Source organism: Lissotriton helveticus, chromosome 6 (assembly GCF_964261635.1).
Source record: "Lissotriton helveticus chromosome 6, aLisHel1.1, whole genome shotgun sequence".
Classification (NCBI taxonomy): Eukaryota; Metazoa; Chordata; class Amphibia; order Caudata; family Salamandridae; genus Lissotriton; species Lissotriton helveticus.
The window spans coordinates 1,889,917,578-1,889,938,129 of record NC_136067.1 but is presented as its reverse complement, the minus strand read 5'-3'; the positions used below and the strand labels follow the sequence as shown (position 1 = coordinate 1,889,938,129).

Genomic DNA, 20,552 nt, shown 5'->3' with positions numbered 1-20,552 from the left:
CACTCCCAAGCCTCGTTGTGGACCATCAGTGTAAGCTGTGTGACCCTCATTTATCAGTTCAAACATCACAAGTTGTAGAGAGTCCTTCCTTCACAGCCCAGGTCTGCTTTGATAAATACTGGTATATACAGATTAGCATCGGGGGATGCACCTTGCGCTCTTGCTCACACAAACTCCCACGGAAGGAAAGTGTTTCAAATGGTCCTCTTATGTGTTACAATCCATCTAAGACCCTTTTCCATTCAACATGGCATCACTCTTGCTGTAACAAAAGTGCACATCTGGTGTTGGAACAGGGTTTTTCTCAGCTCCTGTGGGCAGGCCACTTTAGAATACTGGCTGGAATGTAAAAGAAGCAAAAAGGACTTTGTGATTGCAGGGATTTCGGTTTCATGCTGATTCTTAAAAATAAATTATGTATTTTAGTCTAGTTGTTAGCATGCTTTATCTAGAAAATTATCGACTTTTAAAGACATATCAATTTCGTCCTACCTGCATATGTTAAGCATCATTTTTGACGTGATGACCATATGGCTCACTAGTCCCCAGGATAATTTAGCTCTATCTTAGGGGAAACTCTCTGAAACCCTAGTACGAGTTGGGGTTTGCTGTCCAAAAACTAAACAAGTGAATAAACAAGCATTTGCAATGCAATAGGTCTCGCATTTACGAGAGTTTGAGCTATTGGCAAAGCAATAGCCTAAACTCTGGCAAATGCAAGACCTATTACATTGCAAATTACTAGCGCCCAACGGCGCTTTCACATTCATGGTTGCCGCGTCCCTTTCTTTAGACAAGCTGTGTCTAAAGAAAGGGGCATAGCTATCATTAAAGTGAAACTGCGGAATGGGGCGCTTTGACAAAAAAAGCATCTGTTTGTCAAGTTGACAAACTTTTTTTTTCTAAAAGCGCCCATGCCGCACTTTCACTTTAATAGCGACCCCGCACATTTGTTTAGACGCGGCTTGTCTAAAGAAATGGGCGCGGCCTCCATGAATGTGAAAGCGCCACATGGGCGCAAGTAAAAAATAAAAAGTAGTAAGCGCGGTGCTATACTTAAAGTGGATGGCGCTGCTAAATAAATAAAGAAAGACTGCTATTGTTAAAGCAGACCTCCATTAGTAAATAAAAACAAGCATTTTCAATGCAATCGCATTTACGCAAGTTTAAGCTATTGGCATTGTAATAACAATGCCTTTATTTAGGTTTTTAAAACCAAAACATAAATAAAAGGCAATAGCTCAAACTCGCGGAAATGCAAGACCTATGGCATTGGAAATGCGTATTGCTACATGGCGACAGGAGTCTGGTAGCATCGCCAGCACCCTCCGGAGAGGCTGGACCCGATCAAAGACTGCAGGCCAGTGAGCTCGCACCTCGCCTGCTCCGGGACCACATTGTCCCCAGGCCGAGCAGGTGACACAATAGGCGACTCCCCTCTTAAATTTTGCTCACTTAAAAGAAAGTTCACTTGTCAAACAGTGCCCCAGGTCCGAGGCGCACCTCTGAATCTTGTAAACAAGTGGAAGAGGAAGGGGAAGTGCACGGAACAGGCACCCTCAGAATGCCTTTCTACAACTAACAAACGAAAGGCATGGCTGCCAGTAATCCAACAGAGGTTTGCCGTGCTAGTTAAATAAATAAATAAAAAGCGATGGGGAGAGCGCTGCAGGTAGGAAAAAAAGATATTTACAATGGAATAGGTCTTTAAATGCGAGACCTATCCCGCTATTGTCCACCCATGGCATGCTCAATGTAAGCAGAGCACGTCGTGCCTACAGGAGAAACTCATTAAAGTAAATAGTGCTCAGAGACTAAAGAAGACGGACCATGTAACTTCCGAAGTAAAAGGGCCTGTCGCCATGGGAGGGTACAAATGGAGACAAGGCGGTACTAAGGAAGGACTAACAAGCCTGTTTACAAATCAGACACCAGTATTTACGAAGGAGACTGACACAAGCCAATGGCAAATATGGGCAAAGAGTGGGCAGAGCTTCCATTACATACTCCGCAACAAGTCTCTGCTAGAGCAGCGCATGCGCGCTGATTCTAGGCTCGATCTAAAAAAGCAGGCGGCGTGCTGCGACTTAGTGGGTGGTATGGGGCAAATCATTAAATAAAATAGGGCTCACAGCCAAGATAAAGTAAACTGTGTAACAAGACAAGTAAAAGGTCCAGTCGTCATGGAAGGTAACAAATGCAGACACGGCAATACCAAGGAGGGACTAACAGGCCTAATAACGACTCAGAAGCTAGCGTTTACAAAGGACAATGACGCAAGGCAAGTAAAAATATGGGTGGAGTGGGCGGGGCTTCAAAGCCATGCTCCAATAATGCATGCCTCGCAGCAGCGCATGCGCTGCCCACTCTCGACCTAAAAGGTTGCAGAATGTAGTGGATGAGTAACACAGCCGGACATCTTTTACTTGAGCTCTCAGAAGTCATCCAAGCCGCCTCACTCCCTCCCCGCCTTGAATTGGACGCAAAAGGTTAGGCAATAAATGTAAAGATAAACTTAGTTTTAGGTTGCTGTCAAACAATGCCATCACCGCTGCTACTGCAGTGCTTGGACGCATGCATACCCACACCTGTGATAATGTATCTCACTCTTATTGCAACACAAAGACCCACCAGTGAAACTCAGCTGATGCACCTCAAGTCTGCAGCAACAGCTTTATTTCACAGTGCTTAATCCCTTGGGTGGCTCTGGTGGGGCTCCAGAGGCCTGTGTTTGGGCACGTACACATTGTGCCCAATGTATCTCTATCCTGCAACTGTGCCAGCTATCACAATGCTTTGACTCATGCATAACTCAGCCTCAGGCCTTCAATCCTGCAGCAGCATCTGCTAGTTCAGTGCTAACACCCACACACTGCAAGCTAGCCCGCTGCTCCTCACATACAGGTGATTAAATAACATCCTCTTTTACACGGCTGCAGTGCTTCATTTGTAAAATAATGAGTGCCAGGGCCCTCTCAGGAGATCACTGCTGCTAGCACCACCCACTGCTCCTACCAGCGCTGCCAATAACAGTACCAACACACCTACTAACCACCACACACCTAGCAGTGTTACAATTCAGACTATTCGATGCCCCCGTAGCTATAACAATGGCCTGTGCCTCATGTTTTAGACATTTTTAACGTATATTGAATTAATAAACAAATGTTGTTGCGCTGATCTCTAAATTAGGGCAGTCTGCCACATGGTGGCGCTGTTTGATCTAAGTGCGGTGTTGACAATTAAGCACCAGAAACCACCGACACAAATTAAGCACTGCACAGCTGCCTGACAAATTACATCTTCACGCCTATCTAGCACCATCACACTCCAAATAGTATCTATTTTCTGATACTGCTTATGTTATCAATAGTAAACAAAAATGCATGTTCATTTCACAGCCTTAATAAGAGTAATTTTTTAAAATTTTATCTTATTCATTTTCTGCAGTTTACCCATCTGCTAGTTCCATTGGAGAGGTTTAGGGTGATACTGAACTATGCTTTGTAGACAGTCTCTTTGCATTTGCTTGCAAGGCCTGTCTTTAAAAAAACACACAAACTGTTGTCCGCATGTGATGTAAGGAGACACCAGGAACATACTCTGGGCAGTAATGAGCACCTTTGAAAAAGTGCTATCACTTTCTCAATGTCAATGACACTTTCTCCAACGGCCTAGTCCCCACTGCATTCAAATCTGCCACCATCATCCCCATTCTAAAGAAGCCCGGGGTTGACCATTCTTCTTTAGTTAACTACCGTCCCATATCCCTGCTCCCCTACTTGGGAAAGGTGGCTGAGGCGCATGTTTCTCAGGTATTGAGCTCCTTTATAGAGGACAGCAATTACCTGGCCCCATGTCAAGCTGGTTTCCGCCCACGACACTCAACTGAGAAGGTGGTGATCTCGGTCATGGACCAACTTAGGGAGGGACTCGACGTCAACACCCCCAAGATCCTGGTCCTATTGGACCTATCCGCCGCCTTTGACACTGTGGATCATGACATCCTTTTGTCACGTGTCAGGGCGGCGGGGATAGGAGGATCGGCATTAGCTTGGGTCGAGTCCTTCCTGATGGACCGTACTCAGACAGTTCATCTAGGCACCTTCTCAGCTCCTTTGTGTAATGTTAACTGTGGTGTTCCCCAGGGGTCTGCTCCTTCCCCCTTATTATTTAATCTTTATATTTTTCCACTGGTGTTTGCTTTACAGAACATGGAGGTCACTGTATATAACTATGCAGATGACCTGCAACTCATCTTTGATCTATCCTCCCCTTCAGGAGTTGGCAGCTTCCAGCCCGTCATGCTATTTATCAGAGACTGGATGAATATCAATCAGTTAAAACTTAATCCGGATAAAACAGAACTTGTGGCGACGGGCGGTGCTGCCAACCCCTGGTCCCCCTCCTTCTGGCCCCTTTCACTTGGGCCCCCTCCTCTCCCTTCTTTTTCAGTTAAAACACTTGGGATTACGCTTAATAATCAACTAACTCTTCATTCACATATTAACTCGGTGGTTTCTTCCTGTTTTTTTACACTACGAGTTATTCGGAAAGTTGCCAGGTTTTTTTCCACCTCTGCCTTAAAGCTGATCCTAATGGCCATGGTCCTGTCAAAGATTGACTACGGCAATATCATCTATAATGGAGCTCCTGCTTATGCCCTGCAACGCCTGCAGTTGGTACAGAATCAGGCGGCTCGCTTGGTTTTTGGCTTATCTAGGTCTCATCATTCGACCCCTCCGCTCAGGAGCCTACATTGGCTGCCTATAAAACAACGGGCCAGGTTCAAGCTGGGGTGTTTGACTTTCCAAGCAAGAGCGGGCTCAGCCCCTGCTTTCATCAACTCGGCAATTTTTCCCTATATTCCCCCTAGGGACCTTCGCTCCTCTAGCCTGGCTTTGCTAACTACGCCTCGCTTTAAAAAGAAACGGTCAGGGGGGCAGAAGTTTGCTGTACTTGCACCCACCTTTTGGAATGACCTCCCTCTATCTTTAAGACTCTCCTCTTCCTATATGGAGTTTCGGAGGTCACTAAAAACTTTCCTATTTCAGCAGGCTTTCGGCCCCTAGCTCTCTTCTTGCTCTCACTCAGTGACTTCATTAGCGCCATGAAACTGATTCAGTGTACGTGCGCTTTATAAGTCTTTTTAAATTCAAATTCAAATCAGGGAGAACATTTTCACAAGGTTTAACATCAAATGCAGCTATTATGTCAATATCAGAAATTTATTTAGCTATCCATAGTTTTGTAGATAGTTTCAAAGAGATTGTGGTTATTATGCACACATTTCATAAACATTAGTACATGTAACACCATATGCATTTCTCAACACTGCAGCGAGAGAAATTGTTCTGCATTCTAGTCTTCCAAATCCAATAAAGGCATTGCAGGAATTAAAAAGAAAACACCCAACTCTTTAAAGTGTCATGTTAAAGTATTTAAAAATGCTTGTAGCCCTGAGCATCACATACCACTTTCAAACGTACAACTTCACTGCGAAGTAAATAATTCACGATGGAAAGAGAAGGGGAGAGTGCCAAGACTGCAAAATAGCAATACAGTCCCCCTGACTGCCCTCCTTCTATCTGTGCTGCTGGCAGAGAAAAACAAACACCGTAAATTATCTTCTTATCCTAGATACTTTAACAGTATTGCAGAGCCACGTGTTTGTTAATCACCCTATCCCATCCCCTGGTTCTATCACATTATAAGCCTGACGCCTTATGCAGGTTAGTGATACTTCTCTATGCAGACACACTGCTCCAGGCTCAGGCAGCTGGACGGACAAAAACAATAACTACAGCTGAATGGACAGGAAGCACTTTTTTTCTGAGGAAGCATACAACTTTTACCCAATCAAAGCATGTATAACTGTCTACCAACATGTGGGCGGGGCCAAAGCTCCTCTCTGGAGTACCACTGAAAGCACTTTTTGGGTCTCGCTGGCAATGCATCCTGCAAGGATGCATTTGTCCAGCTGGAGACCAATAGCGATCAGTGTGGGGGGAATGAGGACAAGAGGGTGCACAAGCTTGGATTCGTGTGCGCGAACGCGCACGTCGTGTCCCGCGCCGTACACATGCGCGCGCAGACAGACACTCGCTCACACACACACACCCCCTCCCCCACAGTCACACACACGCACTCCAAGACACATACACACACACACACACACGCACACACACATACACAGCCCACCCCCCCCCCGCACGCGCGCACACACATGCGCTGCCCCCCCCCCCCCCCCCAGCAACCCACTCACCGGCTTCCTTCGTGCGGCGGCTCTCAGCTGCAGGGCCCGGCAGCAGGACTCTTCTTCCCTCCTTCGGCACCGGGGCGCAGGGTAGGCTCCTGCCTGCTCCGGTGCTCCAAACACGGCTCCAATCGCGGCTCTTCCGTGGGAGGCGGGGTAGGCTCCCGCCCTCCTACTTCCTGTTTCCTGTTGTCGCGCCGGCCTGCCTGACTTCCTGGTCGCAGGCCGGCAGAGTAACGAGGATGTTTTATTTGCGGTATTTATTTACTTATTTAATTATGCATTTTTATATAGCGCGGACTTTACCCGAAGGCGGTATTTATTTATTTATGTATTTATGCATTTTTATATAGCGCGGACTTTACCCGAAGGCGGTATTTATTTATTTATGTATTTATGCATTTTTATATAGCGCGGACTTTACCCGAAGGCGTCAGAGCGCTTCACATTAGGAACAGAAATGAAACATAATGAGAAACATTACAAAAGAACAGGTTGCAAAAACATACGTTACTTACATAAGGTAATAGTGACAATTGTGAGCAAACAAAATACATGAGGTAGTAAAAACTATAAGCAACCAAAAATACATGAGGTAGTAAAGGTAATAGTGACAATCAGGAGCAAACAAAATACTTGAGTAAAAATTGTGAGCAACCAAAATACATGAGGTAGTCAAAAGTGCACAAGAGGAAATGAAAGGGACAACTGTGCAGTTATAAGAGAAAACAGAGTATAATTAGAGGTATAGTCCTGCAATAAGTGCTAGACACTCAGGCTCAGGAACAAGCGTTACATGGGCAAGGTGGCACTTGTGCAAGTATCAAAGGCAAAGACATGTGAGAGGTAGCAGCCGTGTGTTGCAAGGGCAGAGTGGTGTGTGCATGTTAGAAAAGGGCACCGAACACCAGTACATGGAAAATACTGCAAAAAGGCAGACCCTCCAATCACAGGCATACACTGGGAAGGCACTTCCATGGTCATGGAAAGTAGAAATTATCAGTAGTGGGAAGTCTTCCTCACAAATAGCAAGAGGACGTGAATTACTTTTGGAGGTGTCTCTGGAGGAGGAGAACTTTGAGGTCACTTTTGAAGGCCTGGGAGGAGGCGGTGGTCCGGAGCTTTTTTTTGTCCTCTCGCGGTTTGTAAATACAAAACATATTGCATTACAAATGCTATAGGTATCACATTTGCGAAAGTTATAACTATTGGCATTGTAAATGACGAAGCTATTAATTTAGCTATTTAAAAAAAAAGAAACATAAATAAAAACTTTGCCATTTACAATACCAATAGCTCAAACTTTCCTAATGCGAGACCTATTGCATTGCAAATGCTTGTTATCACTAAGGTGAGAGAAAGCGGTGCTGTGTAACCAAAGCTAAAAAGACGAAGTGCAAACGCACATAACATAGTACAAGTTGCTACAAAGACATCACACTGCTGTGTACAATGCCATTAAAAAAAAAGTCAGCAAAAATACTGGGACGGGAGTATTGGAAGAAAACAAAAAACTACATTAAACAAGCTACAAATGTTAAAAGGCTAAAAAATAACGCGATGCAATTTAAACTTAAAACAAACAGCATTTTTCAACAATAAAATATGTTGGCAGTGGCCAGGGGGAGATGTGCGTGGTAGGGAAGGTTGGCTGAATCGCTCCTCCAGTAAATTATTATTGAATCTCAAGCAAATTTAAAACAGACTGTTCTTTGATCTGAATAGTTTCCATGCACATCCAAAGTTATTCAATAACAGAGCTGCTTGGAATCCATCAGATCACTACCTTGGCAGCAGGGACTTTTTATTGTGAAGAGCAGTGACGAACGCTGTGCTGTGGAATTGTGAAATTCAGTAAACTGGTCAATGAGGTGTTTTTACTTCGAGCAAGTGTTGGCTGCCTGTGACCTACTGTGCGTGCGTATCCTTTTCTTAAATAAGCATTGGCGAGTAGAGTCTCCCGAAACCCGAAATTTAAGTTTATCCAGCTAATGATAATACATCGTGTGTATTCAACCCCACACAAACTTAACAAAATGTTTCCAGAGATGTCGGGTGATTGTCCCCGCTGCTGTTCTCCCAATGCAGGCTAATGGGACTGCCCTAGGCTACTGACCTATTGGTCAACTGTGCAGGAAATGTTCAACCGCGTGGCACCGACAGAGAACATCAGGCCCTTGGACTGTTGTATCTTAGGTTTAAGCCCCAAAGGGAAGAAGGGAACCCCTAAGCGAAGGTTTGTGAATATGGCAATGATACTGGCGAAAAGAAACATAACCATGAGGTGGAAGGCAACCAGACCACCCAAACTGTCAGACTGGTACAACGAAGTAGTGCGATAGGGGAGGGCAGAGGGAGCAGAACTGCATAGAGAAGAGCAGAGGGGGTTGAGAAAGACCTACAAGAAATGTGATGGAATGTGTAGAAGTGGGATTGTATATAATGTCAGGTGGTGTGGACGATATAAAAATGCAATACTGTGAACTGAATATACAATGTTAATAATCTACAATTGATTTACACAATATGTATTGTTGACCTCACATGGATGTTGGATTACTGTAAAATATACACGTTAGCTGGAGCCAAAATGGGGAATGCCCCATCTTACTACACAAACTGCATTTCTGCTTAAGTGCAGGACAGCTTTTGCTATAGACTTAATGACTGGAATGGTTTCACCAGTAACAATGAGCACCAACCTTGCCTGTAACATTTTTGTTTTAGATCTCCTTTCCCTTACTGCTATTTAACCCACATTTTTGTAACTCATTGCTTAACTTAGCAATTACACCACCAGCTACTTCCAATTTGTATGGCTTTAGTGCATCGCTCCGATAACTCCATCCTATCAATTGCAATATCTTAATTGTGAGTGTCTTTACTTAGCCACAACTTGTCTTGTATGCCAGGGTTGAATGTTATGTTTTATACCTCAAATTTGCTCTACTCCACTTCTATTTTTTTCAAAGCTGTAACATAATATTTGCCGTTCTCATTCTTCTGTTGATTTCCACGGAAACATGTATATACCTTGTTACACCTATACACACGTTGTAAGTAAAACAAGCATCTAAATCATTCAATGAACCATTATCTACATTCCTGTCTCTAAACCCTCTCCTCCTACACACACAGGCCCCAAAGATTAAGCAGTATACTTTTACTTTAGGGTGTTAATTTGTTGATTTCATCAATGGCAGCTATGAAGTTAAGGAAGTATTCTATCCACTCCGACCACTGTAAATGTGGGTCTCGTGCTGTGACAAGAAATTCCCTGGGAGGATTTATGGCGATGAGATTCTCTGAATGGGCTAGTTCTAAGTACTCACTTCTAAGAGAACTTTAGGACGAGTCTTTAGGCCAATCTTCTCCACTGATCCCTGAAATGAATATTCAACAAAATGTACTTTGGAAACATAACTTTGTTTCCTTGGAAATAAAACCTTTGCCCATTCAATGGAGTACAAATCAGCCAAATGTCTTCTACAGTTAATAATACATTTGAGGAGTATACGGTAAAGTTATTCCTAGTGAAAGAAATATCTAGTTACAATATTGGCCTTAATATAGATAAACCACTTTCCCACTCACTTTATAATGTGATTTTCACATCCAGGCATATATCATAATTATATTCCATGTATTGCCATACTAATACATTAAATATGACATAGTAAGTGCCTCCCAACAAGCTTATTCAATTTTCAGACATGCAGCTACCACAAAACTGTCCGCTGCCTAGGGTTATGTCTTGATTCTGTGTGCAACCCTGGCTTGCTCTGCACTCCCTTGCCGCTTAGGGAAGTGTCACATTCCACTGATGCATCTAAGGGCGGAGTGCACCGGCTGCACTGAAGGTATTTGCACTCCTCATCTGTTGCACAGTTGGGTGAGTGCTGATGGGCGTCTTCAATAGTAAAAGGAGGATAACACTTAATGCTTACTCAGTCCAAGCAAATTGCTTTTTCAAAGATAGTTATTGGAATCCCTACTTCATGGCCGCTCTGCTGTGCCTGTAGAAGAGCTAAATTTTCAAATCTGAATAAGTGGCATATTTTATATAGTCTTTATTCTCCTTATCCAGCTGTTGCCTAGATCATCACCAAAGTTGTGTAGTGAATCCACCCACATACATAATATAAGGTTGAAGACTTTAAAAGAGATTGCGGATCTTCAATGCCTCCTTCACAATGAGCTACATTTGGAAATTCCTCAACACATTCAAGAATGAGAGTGGTCTGAAGGAAAATACAGAATTAAAGGGACAGTAAATAAATAAGCACGTAGGCGCACACCACACTTGCTACCCTGCTAGACAAAGCTGCCCAACCCTGACAGCACATGACAATGACCAAGCCACAAGCTGGGTGAGAAGTGCTGGAAATCCTTTTAGTAACCTCAGTCACCACGATGATGTCATGGGAATCCGGAAGACAACTGACGGTAAGAGGCAACAGCAGGAATAAGACAGCACACAATGAGAACGAGGCGACAAACCCTGTGCAACGATCCAAGTGGCACAAGCCCTGCAACCTCCTAGGACAGAAGGCCATACCACCACATATCTACACACTCAAATTTATGCCATACAACCTTTATACTTGCTCGACATATAGTCGCGTACCCCTCCCAGTCAATAATCAGGAAATTAAACCCTCAGTCCTCAAATTCAAAATTCATGATCAACCCTGTGATTCTGGGCAAATCACTTAATCTCCCCGTGCCTAAAATGAAAGTGTCCTCATGTAACGTAACTGGTGCTATGTAAAGCGCTCTGATAACTGATTCGGTTCGGTTCTAGTTCGCGCTATATAAAACTCTGCAACAAAAAAAAACATGCACCAAACCTATCACCACTACAGCAACACACATATAAACCACCACCTAAATCCACATACAACTAAATTACACTGGTAAAACAAACACTCATAAGGAATCCCCATACACACAAAACACAAATCTTCTCCTGTACACAAACCCCATACATACAAAACAAATCCGAACCTTTATGAAATATTCATAAGCACAAAGGTTGGACATATTGTATGCGACCTCCATAAGTACATCACATGTAACATAGTGAACTCATGAAAATCCTGACAGATCAGCAAGCAAGCCTCATTCACACTAGCCTGGAATAGTGCATAACCTCCTTAGGTACCCCATCCTGCAGGAAGTACCAGACTTACTCCCCAAACTGCCACACAGATCTGAAACATGTACGAATCACAAGCATGATCTCAGACAACGAACACATACAACAGAACCTGTAACACAGCATGCAGCAGACATGTTCAATCACCCTACAGGTTCCACACCATCCAGATGGTCCTGTACGGCCTCACCAATCTACCATGCCACGTGGGAGGAACTCTATTGGTCTTCTCAAGTAGCCTCACATATCAGGAACATGCTGAATCACATAAATGCACTAGGAAACTCTACACTAACACTATGTATCCTAACCAAATCCATACATGTAACTATCAAATACATGAATTAGCATCCAAAGCAAAATATACACTTTACACCTAAAGTTATGCACTCTTCATTCGCTTATAAACTGAACAACAATATCAAGCACCCCAGAACAGGTATATCCCTTGGGTTAAGATTCCTTCTTTTCTTCAAACAGCATCATTGCCTCTAGACGACTCCTTGCTCAATCAATGGAACAGTTCAACACTTGCACTATTGTGCACACAGCCAGCACCCAGTGTCAGGAAAATTGAGTGTCCTACTGTCTTCAGTAACTAAAATTCACATGGACTCGCTCAGTGCAGTTCTTGTTCACTTAGGCGTGCCTGCCCCTGCTCGTCCTCCCCCGCATTTGGCATATCTGCCCTCTTACAGGCACTGAAAAGATCTAGGGCGGGAATTTATCAGGTGCTGCAAATGATGCAATGGCCTGACATGCTTCCTGGTCAGCACTGCCAAGTAACAGTGAACAAACACAAACTCGCACAGACCGATGGGCGATGACACATCACAGACCTCAACAGTGACTGCCCTGTCGTCCTGTACATGACCAAGAGCTCTAAGCATCTATCCACAATGCGGATGCTCCACTCTCATTAAAGCGCAGAAAATGCCTGCTGCTCACCATCATACTGTCCTGACTTCTCGAGCAGGTAAAGCTGTGTTCTAAACTGGAAGATATTGAAAGAAATTCACATTCAACACTGCTGAGAACTGGCAGACATCCAAGGAGCCCACAAAATGGTCTATTTTCCTAAACAGACAACAGTACCTTTAACTCCAGTTGGCCAGTCACCACGGGTATGGGCTCTGAAATGCACTAAAAATCTCCTTACACGTCCAGGACCTTCGTATGCAGAGTTCTTCCTCTCCTTCAAGAACCACACCGCATGCACTGCTCAACTTTTTTCAATACAATAACTGCCTCCACTGTTCTTTAAAATGTTCAGTGAATATGTCCTTTGCCCATCAACTGGCACGTCTCCTTGCAGCTCCTTGGTGCAGCTCGTGACGCATCCTGCACAATCTTTAATAAGTCAGTGGGAGCCTTTCAATACTCCATCTACCCTCTTCATTGGGATCTTCCTGCCCAGCAGTGCAGGCCGAGGCTATTCGAAGGATTTGAGAATAGGTGGCCCCAAATTACAATTTCCTGGCCTGGTGGCCTTCCTCAATCTCGAAATATCTCTCTTTTTCTCCCAGGAATGGCTCCATCCTTCCTCCAGAGCCTTCCAGCATCACCACGTAGGTCCTTGCAAAATCCTGTCATCAATTTGTTAAGTATTGAGGAAGGTTAAAAAAGGAGGAGTCTGAGTCAATCAGGGAGAAAACTGGTGTCCGGAATGCAGAGCCGGAGTCCGGAATGCAGAGCCGGAGTCCGGAATGCAGAGCCGGCGTCCGGAATGCAGAGCCAGAGTGCAGAGCCAGAGTGCCGGAGTCCGGAATGCAGTGCCGGAGTCCGGAATGCAGAGCCGGAGTCCGGAATGCAGAGCCGGAGTCCGGAATGCAGAGCCGGAGTCCGGAATGCAGAGCCGGAGTCCGGAGTGCAGAGCCGGAGTGCAGAGCCGGAGTCTGGAATGCAGAGCTGGAGTCTGGAATGCAGAGCTGGAGTCTGGAATGCAGAGCTGGAGTCTGGAATGCTCAACAGTGAAGGGTGATAGAGAGTCAAAGAGAGATAAACAGAATAGGGAGAAAACAGAGACACAGTAGGGAGAGAGTAGAAAGAGGTGTGCATGTGTGTTGTCTGTGTTTTAAGTTTGTGGGAGGAGAAAGTTCTGTCCAAACATATATATGCCCACACATATATACATAAGAGCCTAATATGTATATAAAGAAGATGCCCTTCTCTGCTAGACTGGCTACTGAATTATATTTGAAAAACCTTTCTCAGGACTTAAAAGAGCCCAACTTTCAGCTTCCGTACTGTTATAGGTGGAGGTCCTTTTGGCAACACAAATACCATGTACCATTTCATTAATGATTTTCTTTTAAACAACATATATGGGAGAAAAACATGCAAAGAAAATCAACTACTGGCATGACATCACCAATTAAAAAGCCAGACTTTGCCAATGCTGGTTTAAAATGTATTACTCCGGGAGAGGAAAGGGTTCTTTGGCACCTGCCTTCACTCTTTTAATTGGAAACGGGAGTGCACCTGTTTCGCTCACCTTCCATCTGCTCACCTACCTGCTCCCACATGCATTGAATCACAAGTGGTATTCCTTTGCTTGGTATTCCTTTTCAAGGTCCCTTGATACATCAGTCAATCTTGCACTCGTGCATGCAATGTCTTCCTCTGAGCTCAGTGCTACAGCTATCAGTTTTGGGGCACTGTTGTGACCATGTATTGTAAGCACTATTCAACATTTTTTCTTCATATCACTCATTCTCCCAGTCTTGACATTTCATATCGCTTTCAAGGCCAGCTAATACTATTACCCAACTTGCGTGTATATCACCCTCTGAAGGATTGAATTGACTTAGTCCAGATTCAAACTCGTAACGTACATGTCGCATCCTGATCTCAGCAGCCAGGACTTGACTCCGTAAGCTCCCTCTGACTACTGCTCTTTACATATTCCATGAAGTGGTGCGATAGTCCACCAGAGTAGTTTTTAGATGTATAAGGTGGTCTACAAATTGCTCTGCCAGCTGGGAGCCTATTTGGACACCCAAGTGATCCCACAGACCTTGTGTCCTCCATCTGTGAGATCATGCTATTTGCAGAAACCAAGGGAAGTGGCCAAAGTATCATGACGACTGTTGTTAAACAGAGAACAGCTTGTAACACAGGTCAAGGTGTAATCACACCTCAGTCTTAATATAGTCATTTCGTCAAGCAAAGGTCACACTCCCTTGAAGAAACCATAGCAGAAACCCTGTGGACATCATACATCAGGAGACGTATAAATCATGGCTATGCAACTCTGGAGAGAGGAAATAGAATACTGGTCGAAGTAGCAATATGGTAACATTTCATATGACTAGCAAGGTTGGTCCCTAGAATGCCCTTGTGTATGGCCATAACTCTCAAAGGGCTCGATTGCAAGTACGATGGTCTGCCGCACCGCCAAACCCGCGTGAGGACCGGCCGCCCTATAATGACTTTTTTAGTCATTGGCGGGCATTTCCTTTGCCATTACCACCGCAGTGCCTATAAAATAGGCACCGTATTGGAAATGTCAAAGGAAGTTCCAGCACAGCATGGACTCGAAAGTCCATGCCGCGCTGGAACTTTTGTGCATGCACACGGGCACACTTGTTTTGCCCCTGTGTGTATCCACAAGGTGTGAGGCACAGCCCCCTTTCTTTCCTCACCACCACTGTTTTCATGGAGGAAAGACCTCCATGAAATCAGTGGCGGTGATGAAAGTTGTTATATGCTTGGCAGGGCAGCACGATCCTGCCACTCATACAGATACCTTGGGACCACCGCGCCTGGAAATAGAAATCCCCTGATGGAGTCAGCGGGGCCAGGGTCGCACAACCACTAGGGTCGTAATGTGGCGGTCACAAGACCGCCACCGGCATGCCAACACGAGTCTGGCGGTCTTCGGGCCGCCAGACTCTTAATCGGGCCCTAAGCGTGCTAAAGAAGATAACAGGGACAGATAAAAAGTGGCACGAAGGACCGCTGATCACGGGTGCCATATGAGAAGCACAAACAAAAACAAATAGGTAAGCGAACATAGACTTAGCACTTAAAAGTATACAAAAGTGCAACAATGTAATCTAATACAAGAGTGTAAGGCAGGCGAAACTATGCTCTTACATCATCACAACGCTTAGTATAGCCTGGAGGGCAGGACGGAAGCATGCACTCATATGAGATGTGTTAAACGAATAAGTGTTCTAATGATCCTTGTTTGCGTCAGTTACACGAATTTCCGCATCAAATACCAACAACAAAAGAACTACCCTGGTTCGTGTTCTTTGGAAAACATTTGAGCAAAAACAATGATTTACCTTGTGATGAAAATATCCAGCGTACATGAACTATAACACACCCAGCCCTCAGTAGTTGCACCAGCAGTCATTGGAAAATCAGGAGTCAACGCCACCACTCCAAGGATCTACAGAAGAGAGTATATAAAAATAAAATAAAAAAGTATATGCTATTGTCAGTCCTGCTGCCAAAAAAGAGAACATTTTGCAAGATACAGTCTGAAATTTGTAGTTAAATAATCACACAGTGTGATTCTTATTTGCAGGTTTTCAACTTTAGCATTTCTAACAAAAAATGATCTGCGTAAAATGACAGCAAACTATCTGACATAGTAGAAGTCTTCACCAAAATGAGCCATACTTAAATTATTGAAAGAAATAGTTCATTCATGTGGCTGCAGTGCCATAATAATAAAGGAAATATAAAGGTCCCTAAAACCTCTATAAACACCTTTGGCGGAACGGATCAGGAGAGATGCACAGATATACAGTTTTTAATTGAGTCTATGGCCAGTAGGACAGACTGGTCCTGTATGCTGGCGACATGCTTTCATACCTTCCGCGGCCACAGGATTCCTCACTCGGCTTGATGCAGTTGTAGCAAAAATACAGCAAAGCATCCTGACTGACGAGAAAACAACATTTGTACAACTGACAAACACGCCACCCCACTCTCCCCAAGTGCTCAGTTTTAAGTGGCAGGCGATCCCTTATTATATCTGGGCATGCACATTATATCGTCCAGTATGGCCAAAAGGTTGGACTCAGTACTATTTTTGGCTCAAAAGCCTGTTTGTGAAGGGTCCAGCAAAATGTTATTTTCTAAAAAGTTAGTTAACTGTCCATTCACTCATTTTTCAGTATCTTGGACATGAATGGAAGCAAAGATATAGGCCGGTAGTTGGCAAGCAAAAAGCATCTATTCCTGGCTTCATGGCTAGGGGTAATATTTAAGCATGCTTCCAAGTATCTGGGTATCTTGCCTCTGCCAAGGATTGCATAAAAATGGGGGTAAAAAGGGGAATATAGTAGTTTGTTAAGAATAAATTAAATAAGGGCAAGGGTCAAGAGGGGATCTCGACTTCACCTCTGACTTAAGTTTTACCACTTGTTACTCTGTGATTCTTTCAAAAGAACCAAAATGTGTTACAGCCTCCGGATGTGGGCCTAATAGTTTCCATGGGAGCTTGTCTAGAGAAAGTTGAGAGTCAAATGACGAATAGATCTTCTCAATTCTGTCGTTACAAAACTTTCCGATTTCCTCACAGTGTGCTTCTGCTGGAGTTATTGCTTGGGAGAGGTATGTTGGCTGGGCGAGCTCTTTTACGATATTAAACAGTTCTTTTGAAGAACTGCTATTCTCTTCTTTTCTCCTAATAAAATAATCCTTCTTGGCTCTCCTTAATGTTTTGTGAAATTTTTTCAATTCCTCTTTATAGATTTGGAGGTCTACTGCGTTTTTTAGCCCCTCCAGACATGTTCAAGAGTTTTACATTTCCTTTTTGCTCGTCTAGGATCATTAGAATACAATTATTCTGAGAACGAGCATCTAGCTCGTTTACGAACTATCTGAGGGGGCGCAGCTATCTAAAGAATCTAAGATGGCTTTATTAAGGTTTTCAACATAATCAAGAGATTTTAGTTGGTCGTTAGGCGGTGGAGTAAAAGGTTTGGAGAAAGTTTTCAGCATTAATATGACTCCAGGGTTTATTAAGTGCTTAAAAAAATATTTTATGTGTTTTTAGAGGTGATTAACTTTGGCCCCATGAGGTTTGTTAAGCATTATCAGCTTTGCTTTTTTATCTGATTATGATTAATGTAATCAGTTTTTACATATGTACACTTTTATGGTTGTTAGTATACATACCGAATAACGTTTTGAATTGAATGCTACGGACGAATCTGGGGTGTCTGTTGCTCTAGTAGTAGCGTGAGGGTGAAAGTGACTAGGGAATGGTCAGTCCTAGTTAAAGGGGCAATGTCTATAATTTTTGTGGCTTCAATATTTGAAAAGAGGCGGTCAAAAGTATGGCCAGATCGATGAGTTGGACCAGTGAGCCATTGTTTGGGGCTGGAGCATTTTCATGTTGTTCTCAAATTTCACACTCTGCTTGGGGAGCTAGGATCCGTGGAGCAAGTAAAAGTATCTTTATAAATAATAATTGCTACGCCTCCTCCAGCGCAGCCAACTTTATAACACTTTAAAATCTTATAGATTTATGGTATGGCCAGTGATATTTCAGGTATAGTCGAATTCTTAAGCCAGATTTTGTAATAAACAACAGTGATTAAATAGGGACCTTGCATTAAAATGCAAGCATTTGAGAGTTAAATCAGTATTATTGATTGATAAGTAAGCTGGTGGCTCCTTCACTGGCCAACCCACCCATTTACAGTTTAAACAAGAAAACAAGCCTTCTAAGTGGCCAAGGAAGACTTTCTAGCAAGAGGTTTCATTACAGTTTGAAGAATTGCCTGGTGCTAAAAGCGTATCACGGGAGTAACTAATCCAACACCGCCTCCTCTACGTTTTACAGAACTAGCTGTATGTCCTCCCACATGCCTTCTTTCAAGATATCCAGGCATTGGTTTCAAGATTTCTCTGGGAGGGCAAACTCCCTAAGGTATCTCACACCAAATGCCCCCTCCAAATGTACTAAGGTGGCCTTTGTGCCCCAGACCTTCGTCTTAACTATTGGGCAGCATAGTTGGCTCCAATTGGAAATTGGCTTTTCGGTACCCAACATGACTCCCCTTTGAGACAAGAGTTGATCACACTTGAAAACGTAGGCGCGACACCCTGTTTCACTTACACAGGTCACAAAGATACCACTTCTTTGCTGGCGACCAGGCCAGTCCTACATCAAATGGTGTGATAGACTCGGTGTGCAGATGCCTCTCTGGGCTGGAACCAGGCTGAAGCTGGTTGCCAGAGCTAGAGGGTTTCCATGCGTGGAACTCGATTGAGATCTCCAGACTGGGAAATATTTGGGATTATGATCACATGCTGTCCTTTGAACACTTAACATCAGTTACAAAAGTCACATTTTGGTTTAGATATTTTCAGATTTTTCACACACTACATATAATCAAAGGTGACTTAGAGGAGGTACCTAACTAGAACTCGAACTGGTACTTGGCTCACTGGGCCGTAAAACATCAAGATTTTACAGGGTTCTCCTACTTAATATCCCAGACTCGCTCCAAGGTGTGGGACAGCTTGGGAAGGCGATGTGAGGGGATTAGTGGAGTGGTGTGGCTCACTGGTTAGAGGCAGCAGACCCGGAAGCAGAGGACGGCCCGGGACCAGGGTTCTATCCCCGACGCGGCAGGGTCGTGGACCATGGTCAGCGGACTCGATAATTATCGCCTCGGTGCCTACTCTAACCAGGGATCACACTCGGCAACTCTGGGCATTAGCTTGCCTCATCTCCACAACGGCCCCCCACATACGCCGGGGATGCCTGGTTTCACCTTGGAGATAACCAGTAGGGACCATCTCACAGGGAAAGCCAGGACGGGTTCCCCTGCGGTCTACAGCGCAGAGATACTCCTTCGGGAGTCGATTCTAGCGCTTTAGAAACCCACAATTAATTAATTAATTAATTAGAAGATGATAAGTGGCAGAAAGCCAAGAAGGTGGCTCAGTCATTCAATATCCCCTCCAACCTATGGGTGATTCTGTTAAATTATTTCTACCTGACATACTATAGCCCCGATAGGCTATGATGAAAAAAAGAACCCCTAGCTCGAAATATACATGCTGCAGTGATTCAACTGTGCATTCTACCATATGATCGGGATATGTCCTGACACTATCTCTTCTAGAAGAGAGAACAAGATGTCGTAGCCAATATAATAAACGTACCCAATTTCATGGACCTTAAGGTGGTACGTTTGGGGATTGTGGAGGGCTGGGTGGACTCACTCAATTACAGAACATTGGGGGACATCAGCTTTCTTGTGGCCAAATGAGACATTACCAGATGTTGAAAAGCCACTGAAACACCATCCTTGACAACTTGGTCCCAAGGCATTACTTATTGTAATAATGCAAAGATAGGGATTTGTAAGTGGAAAGTGTGCTCGAGCAAACACAGGAGGATATGGGGCACTTGGATTTTGAGTTATGTACATATAGAAATGTTCTTTTTAATATGATATATTTTTGGTCATCGTGTTGGGTATGTGGTTGCAACACTATGCTTTTATGGGATAACGCCAAACTACTGCATTTGGGTGCCACAGTTCATTACTGCAATTGTCTGTTTGTAAAGGAATATTAAAACAATAACCAGATGTGTTAAAAAACGATAGAGAGGGCCACATAGAATACATAAATCAATCAATCAAACATTTGTAGAGCGCACTACTCACCCGTGAGGGTCTCAAGGTCTTGAGAAGTCTCCTGAAGGTCAGCAGGTCCTGGGTCTGACGCAGGTGGATTGGGAGGGTGTTCCGTGTCTTGACGGCGAGGTGGGAGAAGGATCTGCTGCCTGTGGTCGGTCGGTGGATGCGTGGGATGGTGGCGAGGGCAAGGTCAGCGGAGCGAAGCTGGCGGTTGGGAGTGTAGAAGGTGAGACCTTTGTTGAGGTATGATGGTCTGGCGTAGTGGAGTGCTTTGCAAGTGTGGGTGAGGAGCTTGAAGGTGGTTCTCTTGTTGACGGGGAGCCAGTGCAGGTCCCTCAGGTGGGCAGTGATGTGGCTGTGGCGGGGGACGTAAAGGATGAGGCGGAGGCTTTCTGTATGCGTTGGAGTCTCTTCTGGAGTTTTGCCGTGGTTCCCGCATAGAGGGCGTTGCCCTAGTCCAGTCTGCTGGTGATGAGGGCCTGGGTTACCGTCTTCCTGGTCCCGGTGGGGAGCCATC

General features: G+C 44.3%; 1 protein-coding gene across 1 annotated transcript in view; it reads right to left on the bottom strand.

Moving 5' to 3' along the window:
* Positions 1 to 20,552, bottom strand: part of DISP1 (dispatched RND transporter family member 1) — a 659,288-nt gene that overhangs the window by 613,550 nt on the left and 25,186 nt on the right. The window contains exon 2 of the mRNA XM_078649828.1: positions 15,707 to 15,813. The gene's annotated coding sequence lies outside the window, so the exon portion shown is untranslated. The remainder of the gene's footprint in view (positions 1 to 15,706; positions 15,814 to 20,552) is intronic.